The following is a 16268-nucleotide window of genomic DNA, read 5'->3' as shown; positions in this document are numbered from 1 at the left end:
GTAGGAGGTCGAAAACGTATCGGTTTATTCGTCGTCGGAATCAGGTGTCCAACCCGCTTTCAAAGCTAGCGCGAGCGCCGAGTCACGAAACATATGTCCTACCGTCCTCACGATGTTCAAAATGCCCATTCCGCAACTAGGGGCCGCTACACTGTTCCCCCCTGCAGAGAGATGTTCGCGTCCCGCGAAGGGTACCACAGAGGAATTTGCCTCGTATCGTTGAGGCGGTCGTAACTGTCCGCGAGGGCGTAACTGCATGATGCCGGAGTGACGGTCAGAGGGAGCGTCGGGTACTGTGCCGGTGCGACCTGGAGAAACATCTGTTGAATCAGGATTGTGTGTGAAGCATCGTTGGAGGGATCCACGTCCTGATCCGACGCAGTAGGTGGGGTGTCGAGTTTGACAGAAGCTGAAGAGGTAGGGCTTGGAGGGAGCGAAGCGTTGTCCCCTTGAGGTGGTGTAAGCTGTGTGCCGGAGTCAGCGAGCAAGTGAATGAACCGGTCCGAACTGATATCCGGGGCGAGGGCCGGTTGATCCTGAACACTACCACACTACGTAGTCACTACGTAGTGAACCACAGTCGTAGTGAACACTACGTAGCCAAGGTAGTCCCGGGCCTCCACGCGGAGCTGCCAGATAGCGGAGCTGCATCTACTGGGCCGGGAGAAACCGTCGAGCTCCCTTGGGGAGGGAGAACTGAAGTTCTGAGGCTGGAACAACATAGAAGGGACAAATACATACAAGCCTCAATTAAGTCTCAAGCACAACAAGCCTCAGCTAAGTCGCTGAATAGGCGTGTTAGCTCAGCTCAATTGGTAGAGCCTTGGACCGGCAATCCAGAAGATGTGGGTTCGAGTCCTACAGCTGGCTAACCTTTTCAGTGACTTTCATCTTTCATCTTGAATTAGGGAAGCTCGCCCTAAGTCCCAATCGCCTTGAGATATATCTTCGAAGCTGTGCAGAAGGTCCACCAGAGACGAACGATGGTTGCTGTCCAGGTCCGGGCAACCAGAAATAGACCAAGCAAGTACCGATTTGTCCCAAGGGCTACGGCGCGGGGATACGGCCCCGGACACAAGGTGGGCGTTGTCCGATCCTAAAGAGTACTCCGAGTTGTTACTCAAAAGGTGTAATCGGGCTAACGTTGTGCCGCGATACAACGTAACTGGGTTTGGAGACGGATTCGTGACAAGGATGGGAACACTCCTCAAGCCTGCTTCCGCTAAAGGCCACGTCGTGAAGACACCTTTCTTGGAGTACAAATCTGGTCTTGGCTCGAGAACGGCTGTGCCACAGAGCTACAGGGACTCAGCAGCCGGAATCTTCACATCCAGGAAGCGCTGTGTATGTGGCTGCAGTAAAGTAGTGACCGTGGAGCAGAGGATCAGGCCGACGTACGATTCCCTGTGGTTCTGTTTGCGTTTGCGAGCGAGCCCTGAGGGTGCGAGCGTCGAAGTCGACGATGCAACGGTGTCTGACGAGGAAGTCTACGCCGAGAATGCAATCATGCGGTATACCACGGACAACGAAAACAGGTTGAACGGTAGTGGTGGTTCCCGGGACAGATATCTGCAGGTCATAAACTCCCGCGACGTTCAATGGGTTACCATTGTGGTCGTAAACAGGCTGAGGAAGAGTCGCTTGGGTCGGGAAACGCCTCGGCAGTTGCCCGCAGATATCGTAGTTAAGGATTGTCATACTGGATTCCGAGTCTAGCAATTCCTAACCGGCGAACATTCAATGGCGCCGGTAATCATGATTGAAGGACCTCCCATGTCACCGGTGGTGGCCTGCTGTAAAGGCGTTCCCAGTGAGGCCGCACAAGGAACGCCGGTTAGTTTCCCTTTGCCGCATATGGGGAAAACCGGGACTGGGCTCGTCCTCGTGGACGCCGTGTACAAGACATTGCGAGGTGGCCCGGATTGCCGCAGCGGTAGCACACTGGGACGTTCGCAGGGCGTGCATTCTGCGACGCGTGAGAGGTGGCAAGGGCATCCACTTTCCTGCCCAATTCAGCTATCGCTGATGCAAGTCCCACCAGCGGATCTGTTGTGGGTGTGGCTTGTGACACGTTCGCCACTGTGTGCGTTGCAGCGGAAGGAGTTGGCGGGAGTTGCCGAATAGCTGTAAGACGTGCGGCGGATCTCGTACCATACTGTCTCTCATCTGCGACGAGGAACCAGGACAAGCTTTGTCGTAGGTGTCGAATAAATCGTACGCATCCAGATATTCGTCAGGTCGGTGGGTGCGGGAGCGGAAGTTCGCTGCTGCGAGTATGCGCATGGCCGATGGAGAACATCTAGCAGACAGTGCATCGCGGAGCTTCGCGTAGGATTCTTTCTCCGCCGGTGTGAGATGGTCGTAAATTCGTTGAGCACGTCCTCGAAGGCGAGTGGGGAGGAGTAGTAACTTGCTCGTCGGTCCAACAATTAGCTGCAGCACAGGCGGAAAAGTGCTTCTCCCAGGAATCGAAGTCCACATCTCTAGAATATGTGTCGGGTAAGAGAAATTGCTGCAGTACTGACGAGTTTTCAGCCGTCATGTCACTAAGACGAATCCCACCGCTGCCACCAAAATGTAGCAGGTCGAAAACGTATCGGTTTATTCGTCGGAATGAGATGTCCAACTTTTCGAAGCTAGCGCGAGCGCCGAGTCACGAAACACATGTCCCACCGTCCTCGCGATGCATCATTTCTTAATGCGTGGTTCACACTACACCTTCTCTCCGTTGCGGTTACGGTGCGGATCCAGTGCGGAGGCGGCTGTCGTACGACACGCTGTTCAGACATATGCGTTCTCGATACGTCCAACGCTTGTGGTTGACCAATCACGTCTCCACTCCACCACGTCTCCATTCCACAGGCAGCCATGAACGGGCAACGTGATGTGGTCGGCGAAACTTTGAATCTCTGTACTCGGCTCGGCGTGGGTTGTAGAGCCACGGGTATTTCTCGACCTCTGAAATTAGAGCTTCTTGTTTTGCCAACGTGCTGTCACCGGAGGCAGCCATGTTTGAAAAGCACGCGACAGCACAGCAGTGATGCGCTTGCGCGGAGCGCGTTCGCTCATTGGTCAGCTGCATCTCCGCAGGTAGCCCGTACCGCATGGACTTCGGTCGAGCTCAACTTTTGCGGTGCGTGTGCTTTTCGGAGTGTCGTGCTTCGTTGTCATGACAACCGTGTCGCGCCGCATCCGTAACGCATGAAAATGCAACAGTGTGAACCAGGCATTAGAAATGGAACGTATTGAAAAAAACGCACCACTGGGTCGCTGAGGTCAGGCAAAGTACGTTCGAGAAAAGGACTCCCATACACGCATTTTGTCTGTTTTGTTGGTTCTGAACTGCGACTGATGTCGCGTTCTGGTGTACCAGAGATTGCTAAAGTAAGTCCCGAAATGTGCACATCAGAACCAGATTAGGAGGTCATTATGTCCAGGAATAGGAATGTGAATGTTGGTAGACTTTTTTCATAGTGGCTTGCTTATGGTCAACTTGATGACACCGCATAACTTGTACCGCAAGAACGAACGACGAAATAGTCCTCTATTTAAGCGAGTGTACAGTAGATGATGATGTTTCCCCTCTCGACTATTGGATGTCCACAGCAGCCCGCTACCTGCTGCTTTCGGAAGTTAGCGAAACATGTATTTGCAGTACGTGCAAGTTCTGGAGCAGTTGAACGAGTGTTCTCTGCAGCCAGCCTGATCAAGACCGCGAAAAGAAACAGACTGCATCCAGCTGTATTGGAGCGGCTGGTCTTTCTAAACAAGAACCTAAGAGAATAAGACTATGCTTGCGCGTGTTGGGCGGATGTACTATTGAGTTTGCTATAGCACAACTGCGATGTGCGGCACAGAGCAATCACATTTAACGTAACATAAGTCTCGACAGGTGGCTTTATCATATGCGTCCAGTCGGCGTATTTGACAAACGTTACTCTGTCGCTCTGTCGTTACGTCGCTCTGTTGGCTGTTCATAGTCTCCGCTGCAGGTGACGTTTATAGGTGTTTGTACCATGTCACGGGTCTTATCCCGCGAACGCTTGCACTAATTGTATAACTCATAGACATGTTCAGATGCATGCTACAGTTGTTTCGGGAACTTTCGCCCCGGATTCGTTGACAGATTTGATAAATCCAGATTTAAAACCGGATTTGATTTGGCGCACCAAAAACAAATCCGGATTTAAAATAATTTGATTTGTTGCCTCAAGTTTAAGTCCGGACCTGATTTTGGATTTTATTTGCGGTGTTCCGAAAAACATAGATTTGATTTAAATCCGATTTGACTCGTTAAATCCGCAACACTGATCTGAACAATGCATGCTCTTCGTGTGCGGCCTTTTGCCCTTTTTTGCTTTTATTCATTTATTTTTTGTGTAACTTATCCGTTAGTCGAAAGCATGCGCATGGGGCAGTCGGGGTGTGCCAGCCATTTGTCCACATGGTATCCCATAACTGCGAGCAGTGCAATCGATGTGGGCAAATGGAAGCTTTTTTAATTCCGTGTTAACGCCACGAAGCAACTGTGGCTATGAGCGGCGTACAGACGTGGACAGATGGAGAGAGGACAGGGGGTTAGTATGCGTCCTGGGCCGACTTCAGTGGGAACTGTGCCGACATTCGTCTGGAAAGTACTGGGAAAACCCAGGGATAACCTCAGACAGCACAGCCGGTGACAGGATTCGAACCCGTGTCACCTCCCAGTCTCGGCGTGGAACGCGGCCACCATAACCACTGTGCCACGGGAGCTGGAAGGAAACTGAAGCGCATGCAAGTGTCGCCATCTCGCTTCATCGTGAAATTTCCGAAATGCGGATGTTAGATTCATTCGCACACTCTAGAAACACTAAAAAGTGAGTAGGCACTTTTTCATCTGGCTTGCTACCAAAACCAGCCATATGTTGTACAGTTTGGTTTGTCCTCTGCCCATTTCTCGAAACACCAACGAAAAAAAAAAAAAAAACGCTGTAATGTAAGTGAACCATATCGGCCAACATGTGCGGACACAAAATGAAATTGGTAACAGATAACAAACATATTGACCCGTCTCTCAGTACTTACTTGCTGCAACCCATACGTCATGGGATTAAAACACAGAAATCACAAGAATTATTCACTGTGAGACTGGAACAAATACGTGTCATGTTCTTTCTCTCTTTTCTTGTCTCACTGACACCTCGAGTTCCCCTGGCTATGTGGAAAAGACTAAAGCTTTTACACGCCGAAACTGGAATCTGACCGAGGTTTGAGTCACGGTACCGGCTGTGCGTTCTCGCTGGGTGCTTTCCTTAGACGCTTTAAGGCAAATATTGGCACATTTCCTTGTAAGGTCAGCCATGGACGCGCCGCCCTGCAACATGCCTTTCGCCACACTAACAGACAGCTCGCTTAGCAATACTACGCTACCGACCAACCAGGAAGCTCCTACATTTATCTTCTCGCAGATATGTCCGTTGACATGACACGAAACACCTTTTGGATCAATAGCATGCTAGCTTTAGTACAGTGCCGGAAGTCATTTCCGGAGAAGTGAAGTAACAACATCAGTGGTTTACTTAGAATTTTGTGCCTGGGGGTGTGTCATGCTCCATAGGGGAAGTGACGTGACCGATCCCATGCATTTTTATGCCCTTTGACGAAATATTGCGTAACCTCACAAAATTTTAGTGGGGGGGGGGGAGAATTTTGTGCCAACATTCGTCTGAGAATTCTGCCCCCAAAACCAGCGGAAACCATAGGCTCCATCGACCAGAGGATTCGAATACGCCACCTGATAATCTTACGGACGTCTGTCGATCAGGAACGAGCGGCGCCCATACCCAGTCGGCCATGCCAGTAGTCGGTCTGTGTGTCATAACGCGCCTCACGTACGTGGTGTCGTTTGTCGTCTGGCAACACTCAGGAATGTTTGGTAGGTGTAACTAGAGTAACCTAGAAGACCGAGTAGGGCGAACGGTCGAGGTTTCCAATGGAGCGCGCGAAGCCGCTGCATGTAGACGCCGAGCGGCGGCGCTGCAGTACCTTTCCCTTGAAGATTTTGGCTGTCGTCTGCTACTCCGTTGCTCTGATCTCGCAGTGTTTTGCGCGCTTGCTGTGTGACGGCTGTTACATTTGTGAGATTTGAACGCCAATTCGTTCATTTTATGAACGACAGTTTGTATATTGTGCCACGTGCCAGAATAAATGGCGGAGCGGAAAAAGAAAACACGGATGTTTTGCTTTGCACCCGGCTGAAGCACCGGCTACGCCCGCACCCATCACGAACAGAAGTTCTCGCTGTTCTCTGTCCCAAAAGAGGAGAACCTCAGAAAGGAATGGGAGAGGAACTTCAAGCGGCTGGACAAGCCGCTGACAGATATATCAGCGGTATGTGAGCGACATTACGAGCAGAGGTTTATACTGCGCGATTACGTCCAATTCGTGAACGGGAAAGAAGTGACAGTTCCTCGCGGCAAGCCCGCATTAGCTCCGGGTGCTGTCCCCACACTTCTTCCAGACTTTCCTACTCGAGCACTACTCGAAGAAAACGCGACGTCCGCGTCCCGAAAGAAAAAGAAACACTGCAAGCTAGTGAGCCAGAAGATCAGGAAAAAGATCCAGGCGAGATCTTGATGAGGCGGAGGCTGAGACGTCGCACATGGGGCAGGACGAAGACAGAACAAATGAAGACACTAAATTGACTAGCAGGGCAACTGAGGGTACCAGAGCACTGGTCGAAGCTCAGCATAGCGGACATGATGGGGATATTTATGTGACATCAGAAGTAAGCAAGCACCCGCACGAGATCACGCATCCCAAGGTTGTGTCCTTCTGCGCAAACGACGACGAGGGATTCCATGCACACTGCTACTATTTGAGAAAGTGTCTTGACGAAAGGACTGTGCTCACAGTCTCGCAGGCAGAGCGGGTCCTGCAGGAAGCTGACGCTGCATTCCTATCCCAGGGTGGAATGGGAGCTGCGATTTTTCTCACTGTAACTGGAGATCGACTGAACGGTTGCAGAAATCTGTTGTGCCATCACATGACGCTCTCCACAGCAAGAACTGCATAGCAACTGTTGCCAATTCATGTGACTGGATTTTTCCTTGCCACACTTCCTGTAGTAATGATCAAAAATTGTTCGGAAAATTTCAGTAAAGAGCAATTGGGACAATAATAAGAGTTATTGAATAGCGATCTAAAGAGGAGAGAGGGTAGGAGGATCTGACACGCAATTTTTTTAGTTATATATTGAAATTATGGATGTCACGACAGGCTTTGTAGCACACAAAAAATTTCATTGTACTGGATTGAGTGAATTGACACGCCTGCACGTACCTGCATCCGCTCATGATTCGAAGTAGTCTATAAAATATACGTAATGATGCCAGAAATGAAAAAGTTCGACTTTTATGGAAGGAACTTCTGTGATACTATGCATATTATGTGGCGCGAAGGTCCACTCTGAGCACTAAGTGTGGCGTGTGCATAACACAGCTCACCGTGGAGAAAGGACTGGCAGATGACGCCAGTGAATCCGCGTTTACATCGCCTTGTAATAGAGGCGGACTTCGATATCCCTTCGTACACCTTTTCACTTTTGTGGACGACATAGGGCATGTCTTTACAAGCTGTTTCAGCACCCAAGAGCTGTATCGCGAGAGCATACTTGACATTCTCACCATGATCAAGTCAAGGTCCCAACGAGCCGTTGGCTGCTTGGATCATCGCGAGTGGCTGACAGCAGATATTGTGGAGTTCTACATTGTAACGCGACTGCATTTTTACACTAAGGCATTGAACAAATCTAGGGGAGCTAAGCGCGCTACTGCGAGGTCGCTGCACATAGCGCCTCCGGCGTACGTTGCCTGTCTAATCAAAAGCCCAAACCTTAGAAGAGCACAGGAGGTCCGGTAATTATTAAAAATCTCTGTTCGCCTCTTTGTCGTGAACCAGTTCAGTAAGCTCCAACACCGCAGCTTTGCTCGATGTCTTCTTGTTGCACCAGAGGGAGAAGTCGTCGGGGCCCCTTGGCATGTTTTTGTCGTCGGCATTTCACCTCTCAAAAATTATACACACAAATAATGGTTTCACAAGTTTCCAGCTACATCCATGAAAAAAAAAGAGAGAAAAAAAGTCACTTCTATGAGTTAAAATGGCTCCAAAAGCAAAGACCAGTGCCTCCCCGCAATGCTTCAGAAAATCCACGAGAGAAAAACATTGCTTAATTCCACGTCAGTCAATGTAGCCTTGCCGAGAACGCCTTTACTGGTGATTACGGGTAAGAGAAGTCATTACGCAACATAAAATCACTCCCAGAGTCCGAGAAACGGGGACCGTCATATTGCAATCGTTCAAGGGAAAGCTACAACAATATTGGATCCTCAAGAACGGATCTTTTCCATCTGGCGACCATAAATTTTCACACGAAGTTGTAGTTTTTCTACGGCCGCGGTGTTACGGAAACTCACGCTTACGAACTGTGTCCCGTAACTCTGCTCGTTCCTCGTACTTTTCACTGATTCAGCGTGATACTACAGCACCATTAGAAAGCAAACAAAAATGTCAATACAGCAGTCCCAACAGCACAAGCACGCGAACTATTTAAGAAACAGAAACAGAGCGACCGCGCAGCAGCGGACAACGCAAAACCTTCAAGGGAAAGCTATGGCAGCGCCACCGCTCGGCGTCTACATGCAGCGGCTTCACGAAAAGCTGCCCGTTCGCATTACTCTGTCTTCTAGGTTACTCTAGGTGTAACTCTACTCCAATTCCTCCAAGGCACGTGCGTCATCGGTACAGGATCCGTTAAAGGGAGGAAGAAAAAGCAAAACGACAAACGACGAACCACAGCTGCTGTCGTCCACTGCAGTAGTCAGCTAAATCTGTGTTACAAATACTAATTTGTATGCATATTTTTCGCATATTTGTTGACAGCCAACTGCAACATGACATTCGCACGCTCAGAAGCATAGGGTTGGGCTGCGGTCTTGGACAGCATGCTGCATGCCATACTGGATGGCTAAGGCCAATTGAAGCACGATGTGTGGGTGGGTGCACGGTGGTGGGCCATTCTGTGGGTGGCCATCATAACGGACTAGCATTATTCTCAAAAAAAAGAAAAATAAACATGGGGAAACAGAGGGAAGAGAAGGGGGGGGGACACAGACAACACAATCGGCTGTATTGACTGTGTTTCCCCCCGTTTCGCCATGATTTTGCTAGATTCTTCACAAAATCGAACATTGCTTCACTCGCTCGCACCAGCCCGTCGATGCCGTTCGACCTGGTGCCACGGACACGCATCCCCTAAATCTCTGCTTTTCAAATGCAGAATATTTAGACCGTTTCGTACATAATTAAACCCTTTGAGTTGGAAATGTCATTTTCTTACGACACCTTATGTAATGCGATATCGATATATCTGGAATCCCTCTTCGATACGCGTCCCTCCCTGAGCAAGTGCAGACTGCCTAAGTTAGGGTGCTTAGGACGGCACGGTTCTTTTCGTAGGATTACGATGATAGCGATGTGCATTGTATGCAAAACTGTGCTGTCGGTGCAGAGGTCGCCTTTATTTATTCATTTATTTTTCTCTAGAGCGTTCGAATCTGCGCGAGTCCTCTGATTATCTAAGCTAACCTAACCTAACGTAACCTAAGCTCCCGCAAGAAACCGCGAAACAGTCATAGACATATATACGGGAGGATTGACGTTGACATGTTTTGTCTTCTTTCTCCCACTTTTTACCTCTTCCTTGTGGATGCACTTCCAGATTGCTCATCTCTTGCATGCTAGACAACTGGCGGCGTCCTAGCGTTGCTGGACACTACTCCTGAGAGCTGAAGCTACTGTTCTCCATATACAGTTACATTATTCCCATAGCATATGGTTTCTATGTTTTCTCATTATTTATGTTCTCTCAAATATTTAAATTTCACTTGGCGAGCTAATTGGCAGTACCGGCGGCACGACGCACACCTCTAGCGCAGAGCGGCCTATGTGGCCAACAAATCATCACCTACTCCACTCACTTGAAACACATGGCCATCTCACGTGGATCACCTGTCGCTGTTTCTGCGCTATTATGCCTCCAGCTCTTTTGCATTTCGAAATTTAACAATTTATATCTCAAGGTACGTTAATGTCTCACAGTGTTCAATAGTAGTAACATTACTACTCATGGTAGTAACGTTTAATAAGAGCGATGGAGTTGCATAATGATTGAATCGAATTCTGCTATTCTGCGTTTTGCAGACAACATCTAATAAATAAGTCAAGTCAGTTTTCTGTTCGGTAGTTGCATACGCACTGTTCCACTGGCTGTATACCTAGCCGAATAATACACATCCCGAAGATGGCATCAGCGCTGCTCCCAGATTTTTTTAATGAAATATCTATGTCGAATTAAAAGGATAACTTGTATACATTCACATCAACGGTTTCTGAACACAATTAGGTTTTCTTATTATATTGTGCTACAACATTCGCAGCCCGGAAATTTAGTTCGTACACCCGTGATTAAATGTCGATTGTGGTACAAGAAATATTATTACACACTTTAAGCGTTGCGCCCCTTGCAATCCCCCTTTTAAGAGGTACAAATTTTCAAAAAATATACCTTTTGTTCTATACAGTATAACAAAACTTGTAAGGTACCCCTTCGAATGTACTGCACTTATGGGGGAAACCACTCCAAAGGTGCAATCCTTATAAGGGCACATCAAACCGTTCACAGGTGGTGGAAACTATCTATGCATCAGTTACTCAGTTAAGGTACATCGTTTTGGTACTCCTTATGCACTATGCTCTACATGAGTTACCTTACTGGTACATTGCTGATTGGGTATGCATTTTCAGTGGTAGAAGAAATTCCAGACTCTGCAGGCATGTGATACACGTCTTATCACAATTAGGCATATTTTTACCTGTTGGGGTGTAAGTCGCCCATGCTATAATGTGTACGTCTCTAAATGTATATCCCCGGAGAAGTTGAAATGGTGTATATGTTACTCATGGCCTTGAATGTATATTGCTGTGGTATGTAAACAATGGGTCTGCAAATTTATTTCAGGGGGCTGACTTCCTAATCTAGCTTGCAAGAAATTTTAAAAGTCTTTTGATAGCGACAGTGACCACGAGTGAGAAGAAGCTAATACTTCTTGGTTCTTCAATGGTGGCTGTTTTCAGATGTACGCCTATTGGTTTAACGTAACCTGACGCGAAAGTATATGAAAGTAGACGAAAGTTCACGTGAAAGTTTAACGTTAAAGTATACGCTACATCCATCCCAAGAGGTGCACGGGTGTCGCGCGAACTTTGCACGCCCCCGAAACCGTCTCGCTTGCTCGGCACCAGATATTGGAATACCAGTGTCTTCCTCTTTCCAGCGATATGCACAATCTGAGCTGGCTCTTGCTGGTGTTGCGGTAAATAGTTTGTACGTGTAAAATTTATGCAGTCTTTTAAGTATTTCACAATGAACTAATATCTCAAGTCCACTTATTATTAGTGAAGTCGATTGATCTCGAGAATCTCTGAACAATGGCATCCGAATCACAACGCTACCAAAACTAGGTTGCGAGGTACACTGTACAGAAAGTTTCATGTTTCTCGAGCGCCTGTTTCAATTGTTCAACGTTGAATGCCCTCCCTGCAGCGCTCGCGCGGCCGGGACGCCAACTCAAGGTCGTGTGAACGAGCTGACTGTATATGTGATTGAATGACATCACTACTTTACAAACACATTTTACTAGTGACAGGGTTATTAAAGCGAGTCGTAATTCTTATGGTCCAAATTTTTATCCTGTTACACGTACCTCCTGGTCTGCTTTTACAGACAGATATTTTGGCACAGTGGCAAAGCAGAGGTGTCAACCAGAGTGAAAAAGCTTGTGCACATTACGCCACACGTATAGAAAAATGCGAGTTTCTTGAAAAAACCTTTCAGGTAACACTGCGGCTTGTACCAATAGTGGTGCGCTGCCGTAGGACGTATTGCAAGGGAAGCACTAGCATAGGCTGGGTAAGAGATACAGATATGATACACCGCGGCTTCACCAATTGTGGAGTCCCCTGTCAGCTGTGAATGTACCTCGCGGGTGAGGATGCCTAAATTTGATTATCTCATACACATAACACACTGTCATCAGTCACTCACCATTCTGATTAAGATGCTACCGTATTGACGTCTGTGTTTGTTAACTAAATCTCTGTTTAACTGAGATGGTACCGTCTCTACAAAAACTAAATGTAGTCAACACGCTGCGCATGTAAAGGTATACAAAACACTGAAAACATAAACATAACGGAGAAGTCCCTACTATACCTCTGCTACCATAGGATGTTTTCCATCGGTTATCTATACCTTACGCATGCTGTAAAAACCAGCGGCATGGCCGAGTGGGCTCAGGCGTTTGCTCGTTGGTGGTAACCTAGGTTGTGCTGAAGACTGGGAGGTGGTGGGTTCGAATCCTACCGCCGGCTGTGCTGTCTGAGGTTTTTCCTTGATTAAAAAAAAACATGTTATAAAAGGGGTGTAGATGTTACTTTAGCCTCCACGAACTCCAGTCCACAGGTGTCATCCATACCGTGCCGCGGGGATGGGTAGAAGCCTTGAACAGTGGCGGATGGGGTTTGGCCAGGCCATGGCTGATGGGTTATCATAACTGTGGCACATTCTCACGTGTGTGAATGTGAAGTGCAGGAAACCAACGAGAAGATTCATTTATTTAATTCTGAAATAGTGAAACTTGTTATCCTTCGATCAGAAACAATAGACGTGTCAGGGTCGGCTATCCCAACAACCATTTATCTTTCACCGAAATACCTGATACTGAACAATGATGGCAAGAACACATCTCTTGGATGGATGTTTCCATTCATTCTCCAGAAGGCGATGTCATGTTTTTGTTGAACAGGATTATGAAATTTCGTCCGTGGGACATATTGATCAAATGTACATCTGAGAGCGACAGAAACCACATTCTCGAAACCAAGAAGCTAATCGTAAAAACATCTCTGGAAATTCTGGAGAACCTAAAAGATGCCATCAATGTCATACAAATTTAAATACGCAAAAATAATGTATATGTCACCACTAGAAACACCGTTCCGACTTTGAATAACCCCCACTTTTCCAGATAAGCTGAAGGTAGGCTACCTCTCTACCGATGTACGCCCCAATGTGCCAAACTCCCTGAGTTGTTTCAAGTACAATAGTTTCGGCCACCTGTCTGGTACTTGCCGAGGATCTACATGCTGTGCTCGACGCACCAAGCAGGGTTATGATTCCAAAGAGTGTGGAGAGGACCAGATCACTGCGTCAACTGCGCAGGTGATCACAGACCCTTGAGAAAGAAATGATGCACAACAAACTTACACAGAGGCTAAGGTATAAACAAGAGAGGTAACGGGTGTTTTCGTTCCAGTTACGGAAATGCATCCGCAGTTAAAGAGAAACTCAGAATGATCTCTTGCTCAAGACAGACAGACAGCATAACAGGAACCACAGAACACTCACCTCTTCCTCAAACGCCATCTTCTTCTGCTGAAGTGCCTGTAGTTCCAGAGGCCCCTTCAGTGGCGTCCTCCTCACAGACGCCACCTTCGTCATGACAATCCGTGGACGTGACCGCCATGGGGTGCGATGAAATGCGAGCTCTCAATGCTCATTCACAAGCACGAGCATCCAGTGAAAGCTCAAGGGTAATCTATCAGGAAGTGACTCACCCCCTGATAATATCAGCTGAGGAACTGGTGGCTACCCGGAAAACTCCGACGCAGCCAATAATGCCCGCGAAAGAAATAAGACTGTCTCTGAGCAGCACACACTTATCTATAAAGCACACCCGTACTGTACACTTACATTGTTTTTTGGTGCACTATCTCGATCCTTCAGTGCAATTCTCGAGGGCTCTTCACGAACGTTGATGACATAGATGATATTTTAGACTGGTATGCCGCAGTCTGTTTTGCGTTACAATAACTTACCTGAATCCCCAACAAATACACTACATCCGACGATGAAACCTGTGCAACACGTTCGTCTTGTGGTGTTTCAGTCCTTGCACGTAAAACCGATGGGATAATCACTGGGACTCCTTGCGAGAACATCGAAGAGAATTCCTGTGTGCCGGGTGAGCACGTGTGGAACAACAACAACTTTATTTCTGGCTTTGGAGAGTGGGGAGGTTCATTGCCACAGGCGGTACTCTACCCCATTGCCGGTGGGAATGTGGGGAATAAAATAACGAGCCCCTTCACAATAACGATCGAAGTCCGATGATGCCCAGAAATGTCAGAAGAGCTTTGAGCGCAGAGCGTTGCTGGGCCGGATTAGGCCAGGGGCCAAGCAATTTCGATAGGGAGAAGGGGTGAGTCCAGCTGACGAAGAGACTCGGAGAGTGTGGTTCGGGAAGGTTGGTAGTGGGGGCAATGAAGAAGAATATGTTCCAGATCCTCCAGAACACCACAGTGGCAGCAGGTGGGAGAGTCAACTTGTCTCAAGCGGTAACTCCACTGAGCTGTAAAGGCCACATCGAGGCGCATTCGGTGGATTAATGGAGCATCTTGACGAGAGGTGTTTCGTGGGATGCGGAAAGCGGCCGTTGGATCAACTCTGGTCAACATACAGGGGGGAAGAATGTCGGTTGTCCATTGGCGGGAAGCAAGGGGTTTCACTAGGCGTCGCAGAATAGAATGGCGGTCTCCACTATGCAGAACAATACTGGTCCGTTTCCGATACGAGAGTGCTGCTTCTGCGGCACAGTCGGCCTGCTCGTTCCCCACCACACCACAATGGGCTGGAACCCACTGGAGAACTAGCCTGTGGCCTGCTGCGTAGATGGTGTGGTAAGCCATTAACGCATCTGTGACTAGGGGTGCGGATGGGCCTCGTATGCCGGAATTTTCAATTGCTTCAATTTTCAAGTGCAGATTTGGAATCTGTGAAGACTGCCCATTCCCGCGGTGTAAAATCAGCGATGTGTTGTAGAAAGAAAAGGATGGCATAGAGTTCTGCAGCTGTGCAGGAGGTTGGATGTGAAAGGCGTCTTCCGTGCACTACGCCTTCGGATGGTATGACGCATGCTGAGGCGGACTTGTTGTTTCGGGATATGCCATCGGTATATGCTGCCGTAACGTAGAAAACTTCTCGTCTACCAGAGCATGAAAATGGGCTCGGAGGACTTGAGGGGGGACCTGATCTCTTCTTTCCAGAAGGTTTGGAAGGCGTACAAAAGTGGGTGGTACCGGTAGCGACCAGAGGGCTTCCGGCGGTATAGTGTCCTTAGTTATGAAGCCAGTGAGAGTCTGGCGTGTCCTCTGCGCTACTCGACAGAAGTCGCTTTCAGGGCGGTATCGAATTTTCCTGAGGAGTGGGTGGCGGGGAATGTGAGCACGCAAACGGAGGAAGTGCCGAGCCGTTTCACGTTCACAGACAACCTCAGTCGGGAGCCCACCAGCTGCAGAGAACTCCACACACGTGTGGAGTTCTCTGCATTATAACCGGAATTCTGCAGAGAAATAAAATGGATCCAGTGGACGTGATGACGGTGTTATATATGGCATGCCATTTAATATGTCAAAATGCAGTAAGCACGACGCTCAAATTTGCCGTGCTGTAACAGAAGTTTCCGCCTTTAAGTCAGACATTCAGCGAACCGTTAGCACGTTACGCAGACGGTTCAAGAACACGAGGGGTCAGATGTGCGATGGTAACTGAGACATGTCTGCGATCACATCGCTTACAAGGTATCATGTCAATGTTCAGTGCTGAAGTCTATGGGGTTGATCATAGCATTAAATTAAGTCTTGCAACATCACTTGCAACTCCACGGTTATTTACATTTACTCTCTAAGCTGGCTCAAAGCAATATGCAATTTACGGACCCAGAGAAACTTTCTGGTTCTGAGAGCCCAATGTCTGGCCAGTAAAATAATCAGGCCTTTCGTTGAGGTTTTGCTGGGTACTGGATCATGGGGTATTGGCGGAAATGAATTTAATCACAAAGCTGCTGTTGCCGCTGACAAATTCGAACCGCCCATTTTCCCATAGAAACTCCTTTCCACGTTCCATTAGGCTATCTAATCGTTTACCTTCACCGATACGTCTCAGTTGTAAATCATACATTATATAAAACTGTTGTCCGTTTTTTTTATTGTAATGTTACTAATCCATGACATTGTTGTGCTGCTGTATTCCCGTGCTATTTATTTCCTTGTTGGTTTCCTGTACTGTTGCCTCTGTTCCAAGGCACTTCGAGCCACACACTTAGTAAGTAGAT

The 16268-nt window shown here is 48.0% G+C and overlaps 1 protein-coding gene across 1 annotated transcript in view; it reads left to right on the top strand.

Annotated features, from left to right (window-relative positions):
- Positions 1-16268, top strand: part of LOC135378871 (uncharacterized) — a 157791-nt gene that overhangs the window by 63617 nt on the left and 77906 nt on the right. The gene's annotated exons all lie outside the window — the stretch shown is intronic.

Source organism: Ornithodoros turicata, chromosome 1 (genome assembly GCF_037126465.1).
Source record: "Ornithodoros turicata isolate Travis chromosome 1, ASM3712646v1, whole genome shotgun sequence".
NCBI lineage: Eukaryota > Metazoa > Arthropoda > Arachnida > Ixodida > Argasidae > Ornithodoros > Ornithodoros turicata.
The sequence above is the reverse complement of the archived record's forward strand: the minus strand, read 5'-3'. Positions and strand labels throughout refer to the sequence as shown.